This window comes from Passer domesticus, chromosome 8, assembly GCF_036417665.1.
Source record: "Passer domesticus isolate bPasDom1 chromosome 8, bPasDom1.hap1, whole genome shotgun sequence".
NCBI classification, from domain to species: domain Eukaryota; kingdom Metazoa; phylum Chordata; class Aves; order Passeriformes; family Passeridae; genus Passer; species Passer domesticus.
In genome coordinates, this window is record NC_087481.1 from 9,261,459 (window position 1) to 9,283,309 (window position 21,851).

General features: G+C 53.1%; 1 protein-coding gene and 1 long non-coding RNA gene across 2 annotated transcripts in view; one reads left to right on the plus strand and one right to left on the minus strand.

Annotated features, from left to right (window-relative positions):
* LOC135305654 (glutamic acid-rich protein-like) overlaps window positions 1-21,851 on the plus strand; it is a 217,310-nt gene that overhangs the window by 169,233 nt on the left and 26,226 nt on the right. The window lies entirely within an intron of this gene.
* On the minus strand, window positions 3,180-4,939 carry LOC135305755 (uncharacterized). The gene is made up of 4 exons (XR_010366739.1): window positions 4,786-4,939; window positions 4,439-4,567; window positions 3,688-3,822; window positions 3,180-3,402 (listed from the first exon to the last, which is right to left on the minus strand). It is a non-coding gene; the product is annotated as an uncharacterized LOC135305755 (long non-coding RNA).

Genomic DNA, 21,851 nt, shown 5'->3' on the forward strand with positions numbered 1-21,851 from the left:
TCCCTTCCTCCTTTATCTCGCAAAGTTTAGCACTGACAGCTGGGTCTTGGCTAGTCATTTTCTGTAGGGTATTTAGTGTTACAGTGAGCAACCAAAGCGGACATATTACGAGTGTCAGCCTTATTTCACAGTATCCATTTTTAATTATACAGATATAAATATAAATTTTTGTGTTATATTTATTACTAGTATTAGTATTACTATTAGTATTACTATTAGTGTTACTAGTATCACTTGCACAAATGAATCTGAGCTCAAGATTAAAATCTTCTGCTGTTGTTCTATGTGGGAGTATTCCAACAACAATTTTCCTTTTGTTGGTGCTGTTTTCAATGTGCTGTTAACAAAATCCATCCTCATCTGCCCAAGCCCACAAGTTCCTTTCCTTATTCCATATGCAATTTTTTGATGCATTTTAAGACATCCAGGGGTTCAGCTTCTTTTAACCAAATGCCCCACTGCTCACACGGTGCCCCGACCTCAGCCCACTCCAGAGCCAGCCAACTCCAGGGAAGGGCTTCCCATCTGGGAATTTCTGATGGCACTGATTCCTCACATTTACATTTAACAAGAGACATTTTGCTGTGATCTGGCCAGACTGTGCCAGTTTTGTTTTACCAGTGGGCAGGGTCAGCACCAAAGACACAGTCTCCAGCTGAAGGAATCAGTGTCATTTACTGCAGCTCAAAGCAGCAAAGAATCACAAAAGGAGCAGCTCAGCAATGCACCCAACCATCACCACCAAAGATTGCAGCAGTAATTAAGAAAGATCCAGCATCATTTACCCTCAGACTTCACCATCCCCCAGATCCACACAGCAGCTGGGGGAAGCTGTCCCAGCCAAGGGCTGCAGAGCCACTCCTGGACACTGGGAATTCCTGCAGGTGCCTCCAGCCACACGTGAGGCTCCAACCTCGCTGTGAGAGGGCCCAGCTCTGACAGTGCTGAATGAACAAACTGACAGCACTTCTAGTGCGGCAACATCTGGTTTCATCCTCCTCTTGGGTTCCTCCCAAAGCCTGGCCAGGGCTCAAGGAGGAGCCAAGGGAGGTGACTTTGATCCTTCAGCCCCAAACAAGGCCAGATGTCAGATTTCATGGCCTTGTCTGGCTTCTAAATACAGAAAGGTCAATACATTTGTCACTAAGGAGTGGCTACATCTATCACAGTGCTAATGACCATGCATATTTCATCAGTGAGCAGATGCAAAGATAACCTTTGGTTGGAAGGTTCATCCAGAGGCCACCTTTAGCTCAGGGCCTGCTGTTCAGGCCTCACTCAGGGCTGTTGTCCAGGCCTTGGCACCTCAGGGACGTGGTTTACTGCTGGGTTTGGCACTGCTGTGTGACCAGCTCGACTGGGTGAGCTCAGAGGTCTTTTCCAACAGAAAGGATGCTGTGATTCCATGATTCTATCTGCTGAATTCAGCTAGGTCCATGTTAGCAGCACTCATTTGCTCAGAAAGTCCCCTCTTGCTCAGCTCTTGTGGCCTGAGGCTTCAGCTCCTTCAGCTGCTGGTGCTAAGCTGCTCATGCTGAACGAGACAACTCGGAGAGAAGAACACATTTCATCCAATTCCTTCTGGGACACAGAGAGGGGAGGGTATGGAAACAGGAGCATTGTTTGATATGGCCTCCTCTCTGTCCTTCATGCCTTTCAGCACTTTGAACCAGCCAGGAGCTTTCTCCAAGAGTGCAGTGAAGCTGCTGTTCCTGTCCCAGGTCTGGCTCTCTCCAGTCTCTGACCTTGCCTGGTTTTGTCCCTCTTGCTGTGCCCTCTGTTCCCCCAGGGCTCAGTGGCTGCTGCCCAGGACTGTGGGACTGGCACAGATCCAGTGGTCGAGACTCTCCTTGCTGTGGCCTTGGAGCTGCTTGGGCACAGCAGCCTTTTCCATCTGGAAGCTCCTCATGGACAGGGAGTCGTCAGCTCTGTTCCTTGCACAATCTCCAGGAGCCCAGGGCTGTCATCTCAAGTCCCTGCTGGCACTGGGGGCTCCCAGGTGCCTCAGGCTGCTGTGACACCGCTGCACACAGGAGGGAAGAGTGGCAGGGGCTGTGCTGAAAGCCAGCTCCATGTGCTGCTGCTGCTGCTGCTGCTGCTGCTGCTGCTGCTGCTGTGGGGTCATTTGTCCAGGCCTGCCCCAGAGTCAGGGATCACATCCAGGCCCTGCTGCTGCTCCCTCGGGATCAGCCCCAGTTTGGGTGTTGCTGTCAGGGCCAGCAGGAGCAGCAGGTGCTGACAGTGCCCCAAGCCCCGGGGCTGGAGGGGTCCCTGGGCTGGGCTGGGAGGGAGCTGCCCCTTGTTCTCCCTCTGCCCCAAGCAAAGCTGGGCTGGGCCCTGCCAAGGCTCAGTACCAGCTCCTCTGGAATGGGAAAGCCCTTCAGCCTTGTCCCTGTCCAGAGGGGCAGTGCTGGCCTGGCAGCACAGGTTGTTTTCCCCTCAGGCTGCAGGAGATGAGAACACAACACTTGCCAGCACTGAGTGCGAGGCACAGCTCCGGGTGCTCCCCATGAACCTCAGCTCTGGGAGCACTGTCTGCCCCAAGCTCCAGGGGCTGCAGTGGGAGCCCGGCTGGGCTCTGCCCTGGGGCCATCCTGCAGGGACAGCTGGAAACAGGGAGCATTCAGCTGCCACAAACAGCCAAGCCAGGGCTGCAGGGCAGCTGCTCCAGCCTGGACTGCACTGCTGTGTGCTGTGCTCTGGGGCTGGGGCTCCCCACACAGGGGACTGGACTGGTGTGCCAGAGGAGACAGAGAAGCTTCAGCTTCAGCCTCACTGAGGTGGGTGCATTGGTTGGGAAGTGTGGGGAGGCTCAAAGGGATTCACAGAGCTCATCCTGCTGCAAGGACCAGGAAAAGGGAGTGGGAAATCAGCAGTTAGGAGAGCTGAGGGCTGGAGAGTGGCTCTGAATGACACCAAAATCCCACTGGACCTCTGAGAAATTGCTGCTCCTCAGCCAGTGACAGCATGAGTCCCTAAACCTGGGGCTTGGCCTTCCTTGTGGTCAGGGGCAACAAGGAAGGCAACAGAGTGATGGAGACAGCAACGGGCTGGGAATTCACTGGGGGAAAAAAGGGAGCAGTTGAGAAGTAAAAGGCAGGTGGGGGAGAGAACTGTTCAGAGAAGGGCTGAGCTACATCTTGAGCATGGTGAAAAATGTCATTTGGAGTCATCCCAGATCGATTTAATTTCAGAAGATATTGAACAATTTTAATTTTTGGGGGATGTCTTGTTTTCCTCTGGAGGTGTACACTCTGAAAACTTGAGCTGCGTTGTCAAAATGCTCAAGCAAGCCTGTGCTGCAGGTGACACCATTTCTTCTTTGGCTGATTCCGGCCCGGTGCTGAGCTCCAGCAGAGCACTGTCAGAGTCCAGAGCAGCCTCAGCATCCGCAGAGCCCGGCTGCAAGGAGAGAAAGCAGAAACTGCCCGTCAGCTGAGGGCTCCTGTCCCCTTGTCCCAGCTGCCCGTGGTGCCCAGGCCATGCTGGCTGTGCCCAGAGCTGTGCCCAGAGCTACCCATCAGTGCTGCCTTTGGGAGCAGGGCAGGAGGGCAGGACATGTGCCCAGCCTGCAGCCAGCCTTGGCACATCCACCTGCTCAGCAGCTGCCCAGAGCAGGATGCTCCTGTGCTCGCTGCCATCTCCCAAAAGCTCTGATCCTACCCTGCCAAGCACACGGGGACCCACCTCATGCCATCCATGGCTGGAAGAAAAGCTGGTCCCAGACGATGTCCTCAGCCTGCTCCAAGGGCATGGCCCATCCACGCCGCAGCTGCTCCCAAGAACTTCCCGATCCAGACTGGACCAACCAGAATGCTTACTCTAGAAAAACAAACAACAAATTGTTGAAAATAGATTACAGACAAAAAGGGAAAAAAAGAACAAAGGAAAAAATCATATCTCTGTGAGGGGATTGAGGAAGGCCCAAGCCCGGCATGCCAGGGAAAAACCCAGCCATGTGTGAGCAAAGCCCAGGTTTTCTCCCTTCCCCCTGCACTGTCCCCCACAATAACCGTGATCCCAAAGCAAACAAGGGCAGTGGAGCTGCCCAAGCCCTTCCTTGCCTGCACAGCAAAGCACCTGTGCACAGATTTGGGAGTCCCACCTCTGCTCCCACCATGGGGGTTTGTTTGTGTTGGGCTGGCTGCCCCAGCCCCAGCCCCAGCCTGGGGCACGGTGGGTGCTGGGGGCTGTTGGCAGGACCAGGAGCCCACTCCCATTTCCTACCCACCCCAGCCCATCCCACCAGCCCTGCAAAAAGCAGCTGGGCAGCCGACTGAAGGATCAGCTGCATCTGCCTCAGCAAAGGGGGAACCTTTGCTTCCCAGCCAGGCTGGGCAATGCCCAAATCTGGGAGCATTTCCCCAGGTGTGGACTCATCTGCAAATTCCCTGTGGAGTTTGGCTTTGAAGAAGGTGCCACAATCAAAGTGCATCACCTTCAACTGCTGGTGGCCAGATTGAGGAAGAGGTTGTCATCCTTCATGTCATCCTTCATGTCATCGTCGCTGTCTCCTGCAGCAGCAGCCCCACCCGGTACAGCTTCTCTGGGGGCTCCTTCTCCTTCCCTGGGGTGAGACCAGGCTGTCAGGGCTCTGCCCAGGGCCCCAGCTGTCAGGGAACCAGGACAAGCAAAACCTGCTTGGATGGCAGCCACCAGGGCTGGGTAGAGCAGCTCAGCTCCAGCACAAGGGCTGCATGTTCCCATCCCATGACCCTGGTGCAGTGACACGGGCTGGCTTTCTTTGCTTCTCATTGCCAAGGCATGTGTGCAGTTGTAACTTACCAGGGCCCTGCAGCACAGTGTGCCTGTGGCTCTCTCCCTTCTTCTGGGGCAGATGAACATCCTGCATCCAAGGATGACAGAACACCTCTTCTAATGAGGGTCTGGCCAAGGGGTGCATGGATAAACACCACCCAATCAGATTTTGGCACTCTGGGGAGAGAAACCAGAAACTGCCCGTCAGCTGGAGAAGGCTCCTGTTGGCTTTGCCCCACTATTCCCATGCCCAGGCCATGCTGGATGTGCTCAGAGCTGGGCCTGAACTTTCCCATCAATTCTTGGTTTTGGGGGAGAGCAGGACATGTGCCACCTCCTCAGCAGCTGCCAGAGTGGGATGCTCCCGAGCCCGCTGCTGTCTCCCAGCACTGGTATTCCCCCTGTGCCCAGAGAAGAGGATTCACCTGGAGAGAGCCGTTGTGGCAGTGAGAGCTGGCCCCAGCTGAAGTTCCAGCCCCTCCTGAAAGGCATCTTCCCACAGACCATCTGGTGCAGCAGGATGCCCAGGGACCAGATGGTAGCTGGCTCGCCCTGGTACCAGCCAAAGCGGGTCCATTCCGGGGGGCTGTAGGATGGTGTTCCTGTGGAATACAGATGGAGTTCATCAGGGGGATGCTGCTGCTCCCAGAGCCTGGCCCCAGCATCCCTGGGCAGGCGGGGGCTGCATCAGTGGCACACAGGGTGACCACTGTCCTCTCACCAGCATCTGGGACTGGTGTACAAACTTGGGATTGCAAAAGAAGCCACTGGTGTGGGAAGGGGACAGTGGAAGCCCTGGCTAGGCCTGACCATGACACGCAAAGGAAATACCCACTGCGTGCTGGGGAAAAACCATACCCTCATTCTCCCTGCCTGCACTGCCCCAAACATATTATAAAGGCAAGACAAACAGGGCAAGTGGAGCAGTCCAAGCCCTTCCTCTTGCCTGCACACCAAACCAGCTGGGGCACAGGTTCTGACCTCCCTCTCTGCTACCCTGACCCACGACTGTTTTTGCCAGGCTGGCTGCACCAGCCCAGCCCCAGTCCTGGGCACAGTGGTGGGCAAAGGCTGCCAGCAGGGCTGGAAGATGGCTCCCCACCCAGCCCTGCTCTAAAGCAACTCAGCTGCAGATTCAGTCCCCTGAGTGGCAGCAAAAGGGAGAATCCCCGCTGCCACACCCAGCTTGGGCTGTGAGATCTTGGGCTGTGAGATGCCAGGAGCAGGAGCACAGCCCTGTGTAGGCTCACCTGCAAAGTGAGTGTAGGCTGTGTCTTGCAGGTAGGTGCCACAGCCAAAGTCAATCAGCTTTGCCTGCCCGGTGGCCAGATCAACCAGGATGTTCTCTGGTTTGATGTCGCGGTGCAGGACCCCGCAGCTGGTGCAGTGCCGCACGGCCTCCAGCACCTGGCGGAACAGCTGCCGCGCCACCTCCTCGCGCAGGAACCCCCGTGCCCGAATGAAATGCAGGAGGTCCTGAGACTGCTCTGGCCACTCCAGCACCATGACAATGTCGCTGGGGAGCTCAAGCCACTCCAGCAGCTGGACGACACCGGGAAAGCCAGTGGACACCTTGTCCTGCAGCACAACCTCCAGGGGAGTGCTGGTGCCATCGGGCTGCGGGAGGAGCACGATGCCATCAGTGGGGACGATGCTGGGCCAGGGCTGGGCAACCACTCAGCCAGCCCAGGATGCTCTGCGCCCTGCGCTGGCCCCACGGCCGCTCTCCCTCGGGATGTCCTGGCGGCTCCCACCCTGCCGGGGCTCGGCTCATCCCCGCCCGGCACAGCCCAGCTTCTCCCGCTGTCCCGGCTCACTCACCAGCTCGCTCCAATGCCAGATGCGGTTCCGTGGCACCCTTTTGATGGCGACCTGCAAGCCAAGGGGAGCAGCGGGCTCAGCTCAACGCCGGCCCTGCCCAGCCCCATCCTCCTCCTCCTCCTCCTGCGCCCCCTCCTCCTCCGCCCGCCGCCGGCCCCACCGCTCACCGGGGTGCCGTCCGAGAGCCGCGTCCCCGAGCAGACGCTGCCGAATCCTCCACGCCCCAGCAGCGAGCCCAGGCGGTACCGCTCCTGCAGGGCCTCCTGCGCCTTCCCTGCGGGCGGGACGCGGCTGTCAGCGCTCGGCCCGGGGCCAGCAACGGCCCCCGAGCGCCCCTCACCCGCCCCGGCCCGGCCATCCCCCAGCGTTCGCTCTTTGGAACGCGACCCGGGAGCCGCGGGGCCGGGGGCCGCGCCGCCGAGCGGCGGAGCAGGGGCCGGGCAAGCCGCCGCGGAGGCGGCGGGAGCAGGGGCCGGGCAAGCCGCCGCGGAGGCGGCGGGAGCGGCGGGGCCGCGTGTGTCCTCTGCGGGCCCCGGGAGGAGCCGGGGCCGGGGCCGGGGCCGGGGTCGGGGCCGGGGCCGGGACTGGACCCTGCGTCGTGGCCGGGGCCGGGCTCGGGCCAGGCGGAGCCAAAAGCCGGCGATGCCGCCCCAGCCCCAGGCACTGATCCCCGCCCAGCAGCGCCACCGCCAGCACGGCCAGAGCCGGGCTGGGACCAGACCTCGGTGGGACGGCCGGGGGCGGGCACGGGGCAGCCCCGCCCGGGGCCGGGGGCGGGCCGGGGGCATGGCCCGGCCGGGCACGGGGAGAGGGAGGCGGGGAGAGGAGGGGAGACCGGGAAAGGGAGAGCGGGAGAGGTACGGGGCCGCGGGAGAGGGAGAGGAGAAGAGAATCTAAAGTTTGTTCTCTCGCTGTCTCGCTGCTGCTGCTGCCGCTGCTGCTGCTGCCGCTGCTGCTGCTGCTGCCGCTGCTGCAACTGAAGCTCCGGGGCCGTTTGTCCCCGTGTCCGTTTGTCCGTTGCCCGCTCGCCCCCGCCCCGAGCCCCACGTTCCCCGAGGGCAGCCCCTGAGCCTGTCCAAACACGGGAACTTTGCCGAGTTCAGCCAAGAGCCAGAGTCTGGACTCCTGCACAGTGGCTCAGGAATCCCCTCGGTCCCTGCTGTGCATTGTCCCTGCTGAGGGTCAAACACTCTCAGAGCGCAATCCCTGAATGCAGAATTTGTACCTGACACAAACACTGCACTTACCTCTCCAGCATTGCTTTCCAAGGAAAACAGGGGAAGCCAAACTGTGTGTAGGTCATGGCATGTTAAAATGTCTAAAACTTGCCAACTCATGGATCTTAGCGGTGAGATTTGTTTGGAATTAATGGGATGCACAACTAGTGCAAGATGGAAAAGGGGAGCATAAAAATAAATAGAGAAAAACGTCTTGAATTGTTCCAATTTTCATTTAATTTCTTAAAAGCTCTTTCAGTTTTACCAGAATCTTCTCCTCAATCCTGTTTGCTTTTTCCAAGAACCTTGCCTGGAGAACGAGGTGCAGCTTCTGTCACAAGGTGTGCCACCAACTGCAGCTTTCCACACTGTGTGTGCAGCACAACTCTTGCAGCAAAGCAGGACAAATATTTGAAGAATTTTGCAGCTTGTTCTTCTCTTTTCCTTGTGGGCTGGGCAGTTGTGCCATTGGTAAGGTTTTCATTGTTACTGTTCTACCCTAAGAAAACATGACAGGCTACCAAGAACTCTTGGAGAATGCAAGCCTGACTGAATGCAAAGAAAGAATCTCCAGAGCCTGCAGCCAGAAGTGGAGAGCTGTGTGATCATCATTCCAACACCCCCAAGGACATCTTGAAAGTGATCTAGAAGATGAAAATGGGCTGACAGAGGGAGTTTGTTTCTGTGCTCACTTCAGATTCTTCTACATCTGAAATCAATTCTACAATCTCCATCTAAATCAAGAGTACAGTCAGTTCATGAAAAGCCCCAGAACCATCTGCACCTCTCAGGAGATGACTGAAATAATCTGTAAAGGAAAAATGCAGGAGAAATGCATTTCTCAGCACTGCGGTATTTGCCTGCCTGAAACCCTCCTCCATTTCCACCCCATCCCTGGATCTGTTGGTGTCAGTTCTGTATTCGGTGATGCCTCCAGCCCTGAATCCCCTCATCTACAGCCTGAGGAACCAGGAGCTCAAGGCTGCAGTGTGGAGACTGATGACTGGACATCTTAGGAAGCATTAAACTGATTGCCAATTTCTGCAAATCACTTGTAACAAAATTAATTTTTGATAGTTCTGTTGGTTTGGTTCTTTGATTTCCCTGTCTTTTTTTTTTTTTAATATTCTCCCTAAAGCTAGATCATTGTTTCTGTTATTTCTGACTTTGTTTCTCTCCACATTCACCATGGCCACAGACTGTGACAATGAGGAGCTGTGTACTCAGTGGCTTTAGACGAATTAAGAATCTCCCAGCAGAGTTTTCTTCAGGGATGCCCTTTTGTTGCCATCTCTGGAGCTGCAGCAGCAATGTCTGTGTGCAGAGCTGGGGGCAGATCAGTGCTGGCACAGCAGCTGTGCCCAGCAGCAGCAGCAGCAGCAGCACTTGGTGTTGCCAGTGCTGCTGCCGTGGCCCTGCCCCGCTGCCCTGGTGGCCCTGGTGTTGCTGCAGGGCCTGAGTGCTCTCGGGGCCGGGCACAGTCCTGGGGGTGGCAGTGCCGGGGCTGCAGCAGGGACAGGCCATGGGCACTGCTGGGGCAGCACTGATGCCTCAGGCCAGGCCCTGGGGGCTGCAGGCTCCTTGCCCAGGCTCTCTCAAGAACACGGCCAGGCCAGTGCTCAGCACAGAAAAGCCCCAGGGTGAGCAGCCCCAGGCTGGCCGTGGGCAGGCTGGGGGCAAACAGCATGGCTGGGGCTCTGCAAGGGCCCTGGGGGAGACGGGAAGGAGCAGCAGAGCAGGGGCTGATCCATCCCCAGTGTGCTGCACAGCCCAGGGCAGCGTCCCAGAGCGTCCTGATGGAGCTGCCAACAACATCCCCCCTCTGCAGTCCTGGCCTCTCCCCCAGCTCACACAGGTGCCCCATCCTTGCAGGCACAGCCACGGCAGTACTGGCTCAGGAGCCCCTGTTTGCATTGCACAGAGCAGGCAGGAGCACCCCCATGCTGTTGCTTGTGGGGACATGAACCTGAGGGAGCACAAATGCCATCAGCCCCTGGGGCCAGGAAGGGCTGGGGGACACCAGGGAAACCACTCCGGTTTATTGTGACAAACATTTGAGATCACCAAGTCCAACCTGCACCCTAACACTACCTTGTCTACCCAGAGCATCGTCCAGTTAACTTAACCACCACTCCCTCATGTGCTTTCAACCAAACTTCTCTTCCAGACCCCTCACGAGCCTTATTGCCCTTCTCTGGACACGCTCCAGCCCCTTCACGTCCTTCCTAAATTGGGGACCCAGAACTGGACACAGCACTCGAGGTGTGGCCTCACCAGTGCTGAGCACTGGAGAAGAATCACTGCCCTGCTCCTGCTGGCCACACCATTCCTGATCCAGGCCAGGAGCCATTGGCCTTCTTGGCCACCTGCGCACACTGCTGCCTCATGTCCAGCCTGCTGTCCATCAGTCCCTGCAGGTCCCTTTCTGTCTGGCTGCTCTCCAGCCACTCTGTCCCCAGCCTGTAGTGCTGCAGGGGTTGTTGTGGCCAAAGTGCAGGACCCGGCACTGGGACTTGTTAAACCTCACCTTGCTGGATTTGGACCCTGGATCCAGCCTGTCCAGGTCCCTCTGCAGTGCCCTCCTACCCTCCAGCAGATCCACACTCACACCCAGCTTGGTGTCATCTGCAAATTTGCTGATGGTGCACTCAATCCCCTCATGCAGATCATCAGTGCAGATACTGAAATCCACGCTGGCTGGCTCTGATGCCTCGGCCATCCTGTGGGTGCCCTGTGATGGCACTCAAGGTGATCTGTTCCATAACCTTGCCAGGCACCCAAATCAGGCTGACAGGCCTGGAGTTCCCCAGATCCTCCTTCCAGCCCTTCTTGGGGATGGGCTCACACTGGCACCTCCACTCCTCTGGGACCTCCCTGCTGATCCAGGACTGATGGTAAATGATGGAGAGCAGCTTGGGGAGCTCATCCACCAGCTCCATCATCCCTCTAGGATGGATGCCCTCTGATCCCAGAGACACCTGTGAACACCTGAGTGGCTCAGCAGGTCTCCAGCTGCTTCCTCCTGGATTCCAGGGGGCTGTTCTGCTCCCTGTGCCCATCTACCAGCTCAGGAGAACACTTGTCCTGAGGATAGCCTGTCTTATTGTTGAAAACTGAGGCGAAGAAGGGGTGAAGTACCTCAGCCCATTCTTCATCTTTGGTAATCATATCCCTCACAGTAAGAAATGCAGGTTGTCCTTACCCCTCCTTTTGACATTAACGTACCTATAAAAACATAATAATTAACCTTCACAGAAGTATCCAAGTTAAGTCCTAACTGAGCTTTTACCTCTCTAATTTTCTTTCTGCATGACCTAACAACATCCTTAAACATTTCTTGATTTACCTGCCTCTATGTCCAAAGGTGCTGCACCCCTTTTTAATCCCTAAAAATATCCTTTTTAATCCCTTTTTAATCCCCCTTTTCCTTGAAAAGCTCCATGCCCAGCCAGGCCAGTCATTTCCCCCCTGGGTCATCTTTCTGCACAAAGGGGACAGACTACTCTTGCCCCTTCAAGATTTCTTTTTTGAAGTGTTTCCATCCTTCCTGGAACTAGTTGTTTTTAAGGGCTGTTTTTTTTAAAAAATCAATACCTGATTTGGTACTCCCCAAATCTGCATCCTCAACAGGCCAAAGTCTGCCCTCAAAAGTCCAGTGTAGAAGATTTATTGATGCCCCTCCTTCTTTTACCAAATATTTAAAAAGTCAATAATTTCATTGTGACTGTGCCCTAAACAGCCTCTGACCAGCACTTCTCCCACCAGCCCTTCTCTGTTTGTGAGCAGCAGGAGACAGAGCTTTCCTTGCGAGTGGGAATTGCAGGAAACATCCCCAAAGTGCAGCTTGGAAGGTTCAGGCTGGAGCTGAGGAGAAAGCAAAGTCCCTGCCAGGGTGGAATTGTGGTGCTCGAGGTGTGGCAGCGTGAGGCTGGGCCATGGCCGGCTCTGTGTGCCAGGAGCCGGCAGCGCTGGGTGCAGGGAGCCCAGGGAGGGCACAGAAACGCTGGGTGAGAAATGCTGGGGCACAGCGAGAGGGGCGAGTGCAGCCGGCCAGGGCACAGGAGCAGCACGCACAGGGGGCACAGCCTGCAGGACAGATGGCCGAGGGCTGGGCAGGGCTGGCAGGGCCACAGGCACCCAGGCCTTTGTGCCCTGGGCTCGGGCAGCGCCTCTGGAGGCCCCACAGCAGGAACTTTCCTGGCAGGGGCTGCACTTTGGCTCTCCCTCGGCCTCCCTGGCCAGGCTGGCAGGGGCTGCAGGTTGATGGCATTTGTCCTTGCTGCCCCTCACATCCCCCTGCCCCACAGAGAGCCCCGAGCCCCCCGTGAGGGACAGACCCTGCTGGCCCAGGCTGGGCTCAGGGCTTGGCCTTTCTGCTTCCCCCAGCCAGCCCAGGCCTTGCTCAGCATTGCAGTTCCCTGCCCAGAGCCTTGGGCTCCCTGCACTCCTGGCCTCAAGGATCTGCTCTCACCAGTGTCTGGGGAGCCTTTGGCACTCCCTGCCCTCACTGGGGCCCAGCCATGCTCCAAGGCACTTGGAGTTTTGCTGCTGACTCCTTGAGCAGCTTCTTCATCCTTCTCTCCATGCCTGAGGCTCCTGGACCCAGCCCCAAATCCACCATGGGGCTGATTAAAATACAGAAAGCCCTGGGGGGCTCTTTCTCTTCCTTCAATTTTCCTCCAAGCCTCCAGGGCTTGTGAAGCTGCTTGGAGTCAGTCTGGAGTTCTGTTAAGGGGGGAGATTTCACAGTGCACCGACTGCATGATGGTTGGTTTTAATCACGTGTGTGGGTTTTTATTTTTCAGTTCAGAAAAGAGGTGAAAGAATGATTCCCCAGGTGATCTTGAAGCTGAATGTCTCCCTAGGAGATCTGGGCATGGAGAGGAACAAGCCCCTTGCACGCTGACCCTGTTTGGACAAGCTGCTCCTCACCCCAGCCTCACCATGTCTGACATCGCCCACCTGGGACTGACATCCCAAAACATAAAAATTATTCATTTTTAAAATAAATAAGATTGATTAATTTATAAAATTATAATTGTGGGAGCTCAGTACATCACTCCGGATGTCCAGAGCTACCGAGACAACCCTTGGGGGGCTCGGAGGCCCTGGAATGTTGCCAAAAGTACCTGGTGGCTTGACTTTGATCCTTTTAAAGAAATGACACCTGAAGGTGAAGAGATGAGAGAATTTCAGGTCTGAATGGTGAGGGGATGTTATTCACTTGTTAGAACTCAAGTTAGAATGCACTGTACAGGGGGGTTTTATGTATTGTACAGGGGGGTCTAGAATTCTGTGCATGGATCAGGAGTCCCAAGATGGAGGAATTTGGGCGTGCCCTGTCCTTCTTCTTTCTTCTCCTTGGCATCCATGTTCAGGATGATGTTGGCATGTGTGGATTGGTTCATAGAAAGAGTACACTTGCCAACAAGGGCAGAAAGTATTGGGAAGTAAAGGTAAATATCGAATACGTAATTTTCATTATAAAAGAGACAACCGCCTCGTGGGCGGGGGAGAGTGCCTTTGGCTGTCTTGCTGATCAGACCTCGGCTGGACAGACAGAAAATCTTTGTAGATAAGAAATAATAAACTCGACTGAAGACCGAAAGCAAGAGTCCAGACTCCTTCTTCGAGAGCGCGGCCTACCCAGAACCACTTTTTCCCGTGCTGGGGCAGAGACAAGCAACAGCCGACCCCGGCATCTGGCGTCCCTGGGTGGGCACGAAGAGGGGCACGAAGGTGGGCACGAAGAGCGACAGCTCAAGCGGAGAGCCGAAGAGTGAGCTGCAAAGAGAACACCCAGGTGGGCAGCACCCGAGCGGGCAGCTCCCAGGCGGGCAGTTCCCGGAGCTGGACTCATTCCCAGGAGAGCACTGATAACTCCTTGGGAAGGCAGCCAGAAGAGTCCGAAGAAGCAGCAGCCAAAGAGAGAACATCGCACTCCACTTCTCCCGAAGAGACCTCGTATCAGAACAGCCCGGAGCGGAATCAGAAGGGCCCCTGAATCCATCTCCTGTGACCTGCTGGACGGGAACCGGGAGCCTCCAGACTGCTCTGACGACATAAATTCGGTGAGAAGGTCAACAATTAAGAAACATGGGGAACACACTCACACAGGAACAAATAGAAACATTGTCAGCCTTACAAGGCGTGACAGAAGCGTACGCAGAGGGGGTTTCTAAAAAGGAGCTCAAAGAGTTATTATTGTGGGTCAGATTTAATTATCCGTTTGCAGAAACACATGTGTTGTTTGAGGTGGGCTTTTGGCAAGAAGTTAACAGACATTTATATTTTTTAGCTACCAGAAAGGAAGAGACGGCTTTCAAGCTGTTATCTCCAGCGAGAATTATGTTAGAGGCTATCTCTGCAAGGTGTCGGAGATCAGCCAGGGAATTAGGTTCCACAACTCCCACAAGGGCGGGGAAAACAGAGCATGGCTCGGTGCAGAGATTGGCTCTGGTTCCAATTGGCCCGGGGGGGACAGCTCCCGAGGGAGAGGAGCAAGGGGAAAAGGCACTGCTTTCAGCCCTGTCATCCCAAAGTCCCAAGAGACCTCCAAAACGCCCTGAGACCCCAGAAACTGAGGGGGGTTCAGGCTCCGATTCAGACGCGAATACAATCCCAACCCCAGAACAGCTAAGATCTTCACCCAGCGAGATCGAGGGGTCGGGGACGATTGTTCCTGAATTTCGGATCTCGGGGAACGAAGGGGCGGGGGAGGCGGAAGAATCGGGAAGGGGGGTCCGCGGGGGATTGAAGGGGGATGGGGAAACGCTTTCTCGCGGCGGCGCGGCGGCGACAGCGGCGGTCGCGACCGGCGGGGGGGGCGCGGAAGCAGTGGGGAACACGAGTTTTGGCACGGGTTTTGGGGGACCCACACCGGGGGTGGCGGCCTTGGCGGGCGCCGTGCCAAAGACGCACGCGGGGGGCGAGACACGCGGGACATCCGGGAAGGGCTCCCAAATCACAGCGTCCACGTCAGACGCGGGGAACAAGCTCAGAGCAGCCGCGGAATTCCGAGCAGCACCCGTAAGTAGACGTAGGGGACGCACGGCGGTGACGCAGGACCCGGAAGTCGAACCGCGGCGGTCAGCTCGCATCGCGGAGCAAACACGGGCACGGGCGAAGCAGGGATCGTACACACGGGTACGGGGTATGGACACAGCATCAGAGAGGGAGGAGTCGGGGACAGACACTGGGGAGGAGACATCAGAAGGGGAGCGGGGCGGAGACAGTGACGTCAGTCCAGGGGAGACGGAAAGCATTCCCGAAAAAGCGCACACGCGAAAAGTGCGGGCGGAGCGCGGTCGGGGGCGGGTCCGATCCTCGGTGACGTCCCAGGCGAGGAGGGGCCGATCTCGGGGCTCCGTATCCCGGGGCTCCACCCCTTCTCCGGTTCCAGTTTCCTCGATCCCAACCCCTGTGGTTCAGACCACTCCCATCTCAGGGCGGTGCTCAGGTGTTCAACCTCCATTGCTGGCTCAGCCAAAATCCGTGCAGGCTCGGGTTCCACAAACACAACTGCTGCAGCCAATCGATGTGGCTGAAGAGCCGATCGAGCTCGTGACGTCATCGCACCTGTCCAGGCAACCCAGTGGGGGGATGACCGAAATGCAGGGCAGAGCCACAACGTTATCTCGTGGCAGGACTGCAACCATGCAGCAGTTTTTTCCAACAACGTATAAAGGGAAGGCAACGTTAAAGAAAACAGTACCACAGTTAGAACTTAAAGATACATTATACGAGGATCAAGGGCAAGAAGAAGACGTGATACGAATCGCAGCATCAGAGGGAATTCCGGCATGGATGTTTTCAGCAGCAGAAGCAAAGAAAGGATATATGCCATCATTTGATGCGATGAAAAGGATGCAGACACAAGAGTTTCAAATTCCTTATTTAAGTCCAGGAGCGAGGCCAAAGACCTCGAGTCAAAGACTGTTTGAAAAACAATCACTGTTGACATCGAAGACTCCACTGTGCATGCAATTGCCAAAAGAATTTCTACAGGAAGAAGAGGAACAACCAATGAAAATGGTGGATTGGAAACAAGTCAAAAAGGAACTGACAGAAGAAGCTTTGCTGCAAGGATCAGGAGATTTGACAATGCCAGTGACATATGATGCGCAGGGGCAGAATCCAAGGTGGGAGAGATTGAATCACGATGTGATCAAAGACTTAGCGAGAGCTGTTCAATGCAATGGACTGGATTCACCATACTTTAAACAGCTCCTGAGGGGGACATTTAACATGTATGACCTGACGCCATTTGATATTCGAAGCCTTGTGTCAATGATTCTCACAGACACGCAGAATCTCATCTGGGAAAGAAGATGGCGAAGATATCTCACAGAGTTGAGGAACAATTATCAAGGCGGGCCAAACGCGAACCTCACTGAAGCACAGTTGGCAGGAGATCCTCCAGATGACAATCCAGCAGAACAAGCGGTACGTCTTCCAAGGCGAGTGTTGAATGACATCAAGGAAGCGGCGCGGAAAGCGATCTTGCAGATCGCTCCAGCAGGAGTTCCAGATGTCCCATTTTCAACCATCAGGCAAGGTCCTACAGAACCATATTCATCATTCATAGATCGACTCACGCAAGCGGTGGATCGACAGGTGACCATCGAAGCTGCGAAGCGACCACTCTTGGAAAGTCTCGCATTCGGCAATGCCAACCCGGATTGCCAACGAGTCATCACTGCAATGCCAGGAAGACCATCCTTGGCAGAGATGGTGGAAGCATGCAGCAAGGTGGGAACACCTCAGCATGTTGCGTCGATCGTGAGAGATGAATTGAGAGGAGAGTGGGAAAGCCAGCTGAGAGAACACTCGGGAAAGCGATCAGAAGGAGAGATGCTGGACAAAATATTTCAACAGCAGAATGAAATTCTTGCAACCATCCAGAAGAAAAACAATCCACCTGGAGGACAGTGCTATAAGTGTGGAGCATTTGGACATTTTAAGAAGAATTGCCCACAAGCGCATGCACAAGCGCAGACGCAAAAACCGCAAAAACCACTCTGCGCACGATGTGGAAGAGGAAGACACTCTGTGAAAGAATGTTATTCTCAGACGGATGTGGAAGGAAACCCTCTACCACAGCCGGGAAACGGGAAAAAGAGCGCGCACACAAATCGCCAGCGCGCAACGACACAAGTGATGGCGATGACACAAGAGCAGGCAGGACAGTCATCGGAGAGCATCAAGCAGACACCCTCAGCAAAGTCCTCAGCAGACTCTCCAGCGACCCAGACCTTCTTCCACCAGGAGCGCAGTGCACATTGGCAGCTTCCAAACTAGTGTGTTTCTTGGACGAAAGTCATGCGGAGATACCAACAGGTGTCCATGGACATTCGGACAAAAAACAAGATTTTTTAATAGTAGGGCAGGACAGAAGTAGTATCCTGGGACTCATTGTTTATCCATCAGTTATATCAGCAGACAGAAATACAGAATTGACAGTTCTAGCAAAAGCCCTCCGTCCACCGTTGATCGTGGCGGAAAACACTCAAGTTGCGAGAGCTTTCGCATTGCCACCACATGCCATTGGGCAGGTTTTGTCAATCTTTGATGAGGAAGGGCATCCTCTGAGAGAGAATGTTGAAATTCATGCCACGTGGATCAAACATATAGGTCGGGATCGACCCACACTCACATGTCAGTTGACTTGTGGGGACAGAACAATAGTGGTCAGAGGAATGCTTGACACGGGAGCAGATGTCACAGTAATTTCGTACATCTTTTGGCCCCGTGATTGGAATTTGATTGTGCCTCTGGGATCTCTCTCAGGCATAGGGGGAGCTTCTCTATGTCTGCAGAGTGAGAATTCTATTGTTGTCACAGGACCGGGAAACAAGACAGCGATCATTTGTCCGTTTGTTGTGCAAAAGCCAATCACCGTTTGGGGAAGAGATTTGTTGGCTCAGTGGGGGACGAAGATCGAGATGGATTTTTAATTGGGGTCACTGCGGCACTCGCCACGCTGAAACTGACTTGGAAAACAAATGATCCGGTTTGGGTGGATCAGTGGCCCCTTGAACGAGAAAAGTTGAGTGCGCTGAAGAACCTGGTCCAACAACAATTGGAGAAGGGACACATCAAACCAACAAATAGCCCTTGGAATTCTCCAGTGTTCGTCATCAAGAAGAAACTATCAGGTAAATGGAGGCTGTTGCATGATCTCAGAAAGATCAATGAAGTCATTGAGGACATGGGACCTCTTCAGTTGGGACTTCCATCCGTTTCGATGATTCCCAGAGATTGGCAACTCGTGATCATCGATCTCAAGGATTGTTTTTTCAGCATTCCACTTCATCCAGATGATGCACCAAGACTTGCCTTTTCCGTTCCAAGTATCAACAAGGAAGCACCGTTGCAACGATACCATTGGGTGGTACTTCCACAAGGTCTGAAAAACTCGCCGACAATCTGTCAATGGTACGTGGCAACGAGCTTTGTCACCAGCACGGAAGAAATTCCCGCAGGTGAAGATTATTCATTATATGGACGATTTGCTCATTGCAGCGTCAACACAACAGGAGCTGCAAAAAGCTCGTGACTGTGTGATCACAGAGGTGCAAAAGGCAGGTTTGGAAATCAGTGTTTCAAAAATTCAGGAGATTGCACCTTGGACATATTTAGGGTGGAAAATCTCAGAGAGAACGATAAAACCCCAAAAAATGGAGGTCAGCACAAAAGTCAATAATTTGCATGATGTGCAACAACTTTTGGGAGAAATCAACTGGATGAGACCAATTCTAGGGATCACGAACAACGACATTCCAGCGTTGCTCAATCTTTTGAGAGGGGACACAGACATTCGATCTCCCAGGACACTCACGCGAGAGGCAAAAAAGGAATTAGAAAAAATCACAGATGCTATTCAAAAGCGTCAAGCACATCGGTTCGTTGAATCATTGCCTTTTGAGTTGGCAGTGCTGGGAGAGAAAACACAGTTCCACGGTTTGATCTTTCAATGGGATTCATCCCAAAGAGATTCTTTGATAATTATAGAATGGATTTTTCTACCATACAGGCCTTCAAAAACAATTCTTACAGATCTAGAAATGATGGCACAAATCATCATCAAGGGGAGAACAAGATTGTTGACAATGGCAGGACGAGAATTTTCAATCATTCATTTACCATTGAAAAAAGATTATTTTAAATGGGCGATGCAGAAATCAAAAGATTTAATAATTGCATTGTTAGCTTTCCCAGGAACTTGCACAATTCATTTTCCTCAACACAGAGTGCTGCAGTCGCAAATATGTTACAGGGCAAAGCCAAGAATAAGTGAAGAACCTCTGGACGGGATCACAGTATTCACTGATGGCTCAGGGAAGACACACAAGTCAGTGATCACATGGGTGAACTCAGAAACAGGGAAATGGGACTCGGATGTGAGGATGATTCAGGGTTCTCCACAAATTGTGGAATTGGCAGCAGTCACTCGAGCATTTCAGTTGTTTGAACAACCTCTCAATTTGATTACGGATTCCGCATATGTCGCGGGGGTAGTCAGACGCTTGGAAGGTTCACTCTTGAAAGAGGCCAACAATGAAATATTGTATTTGTATTTGGTGAGCATGAAAACTTTGTTGGAAAATAGAGAACATGAATATTTTATCACACACATCAGAGCTCACACAACACTTCCAGGATTTTTAGCAGAGGGGAATGCTCGAGGAGACAGGTTGACAATGCCCATTTCACAGACACTCCCAGACATTTTTGAGCAGGCAAAATTAAGTCATAGTTTTTTTCATCAGAATGCACATGCATTGATGGAATCCTTTCGTCTCACAAAAACTCAGGCGAGAGAGATCATCAATGCTTGTCCAGATTGTCAACTTGTACAGCCGCCAGCCTCAACAGGAGCGGTCAATCCGCGAGGACTGGAAAGTCTTCAACTATGGCAAACAGATGTCACAAAATATCCCTCATTTGGGAGGCTCAAAAATGTTCATGTTTCAGTTGATACATTTTCGGGAGCAGTCTTTGCTTCAGCACATGCAGGAGAAACAGCAGACCATGCTTGTCGACACTTTCTACAAGCATTTGCGTCATTGGGCGTGCCTCAGGAAATAAAAACAGATAATGGTCCAACTTATACAGGCAGGGTGCTTGACAAATTTTTGAAAAAATGGGGTGTCAGACATACCTTTGGTATTCCACATACACCCACAGGTCAAGCAATCATTGAAAGAACACACCATACCTTAAAATCCCTTCTAGATAGACAGAGGAGGGGGGAGCCAGAGGCGACGCCACACATGAAACTAAATAAAGCATTGTATGTGTTGAATTTCCTAAATAGTTCATCCTCAGAACCCAATCCTCCAATCTTGAGACATTTCTCAAACAGTTCACAAGCAAGATTAAGGGAGAATCCTTTAGTTTTGGTCAGAAACCCAGAATCAGGACAGATAGAAGGTCCTTTCAAACTAATCACTTGGGGCAAGGGTTTCGCTTGTGTTTCCACAGAGCAAGGTCCGAAGTGGGTGTCGGCACGACACGTGAAGCCGTTTCGAACGCAAGAACAAAAGAACACAGATCCCGGAAACAGAGAGACAAGTACTCAGACAGAGGAGGAGACTCAAACTACAAGCAATAATCTAGAAGAAACAGAAGAATAAAAGACTTTGGGGGGTTTTCTGAAAAACTTTGGGTGGAAAATGGTGATATTTAGTCAGAAAGGTGGGGTGATGAACTTTGCAATGTTCATGTGTTTTGTCTCATTGCCAATGGTTTTGAACAACAAAGCAAATTTACCAGTCAATCAGCCAGAGAAAAATGTTTGGGAAGCTTTAGCCCAGGCAGCAGATTTAGATAGCATTTGCCTGACGCATTCCAGACCAGGGAGGCCATTTTCAGCATGCATGATTGGATTGCCAGTGAGTGAATGGCCAATTCCAGGACACACTGCAATCGAGATCTCACAGGTCGTTAAAGATCCTGTGAATGAATGGTATACTTGGATACATTCTCTTCCTGTGGCTTCTTCTGAACCTCAGGAATTGGAGATTTTCGGGTCCATGACAATGAATGTATGCATGAAATTTGAAATTTCAGGTACAGCAAAGCCAAACAAAACTATTGATGTTACTCCCAGTCATGAATTCTACAGAAATGCGTCAGCCTGGTGCAACAACACCATGGTGACAGACAAAGGGTCACTCCAAGTCCCAGTGCAACTGCCAAGGGGATTCTTTTTGATTTGTGGAGACAGGATTTGGCATGGTATTCCTGCGAATGCCAAGGGAGGTCCATGCAGCATTGGGAGAATTTCAATGCTGACGCCAGATTTAAAGATGCAGAAAGAACAAAAACATAAAGAAAAAAGATCTTTACAATATTTCGATGAGAATTGTGATGACAGGGTTTACACTTGGAGCAAGGCAAGGAGAATTGCGATAGCAATTTTCTCACCTCAGGCAGCATCAGGAATTGCTTTGACTCAATTGGATCGTATGGGTTGTTGGCTGAGCAAGCATGCTCAATCAGTCTCTCTTGCACTGAGTGACATGTTACAGGACATGAACAGTGTAAGACAGGCAACTCTGCAAAACAGAGCAGCAATCGATTATCTTTTGCTTGCTCACGGCCATGGGTGCAAAGAATTTGAAGGAATGTGCTGTATGAATCTCTCCGACCATTCCAGGTCAATTCATGAAAATATCGAAAAAATAGAGGAGAGTGTGAAGAAACTTGGCGAGATCACTGGATCTTGGATTGAGGACATGGCAAAGTTTTGTGATCTTTCACCTTTGGGAAAAGAAATTTTAAAGATAGGGTTTCAAATTTTGGTGATTCTCATAGTTCTCTTGATTGTAATCCCATGCATTCTTTTATGTGTGCGGGGTGTCATGAGTCGAGTTGTAAAGAGGGTGCTTTTGGTGCAAACAGAAGGGGGAGATGTGGGAGCTCAGTACATCACTCCGGATGTCCAGAGCTACCGAGACAACCCTTGGGGGGCTCGGAGGCCCTGGAATGTTGCCAAAAGTACCTGGTGGCTTGACTTTGATCGTTTTAAAGAAATGACACCTGAAGGTG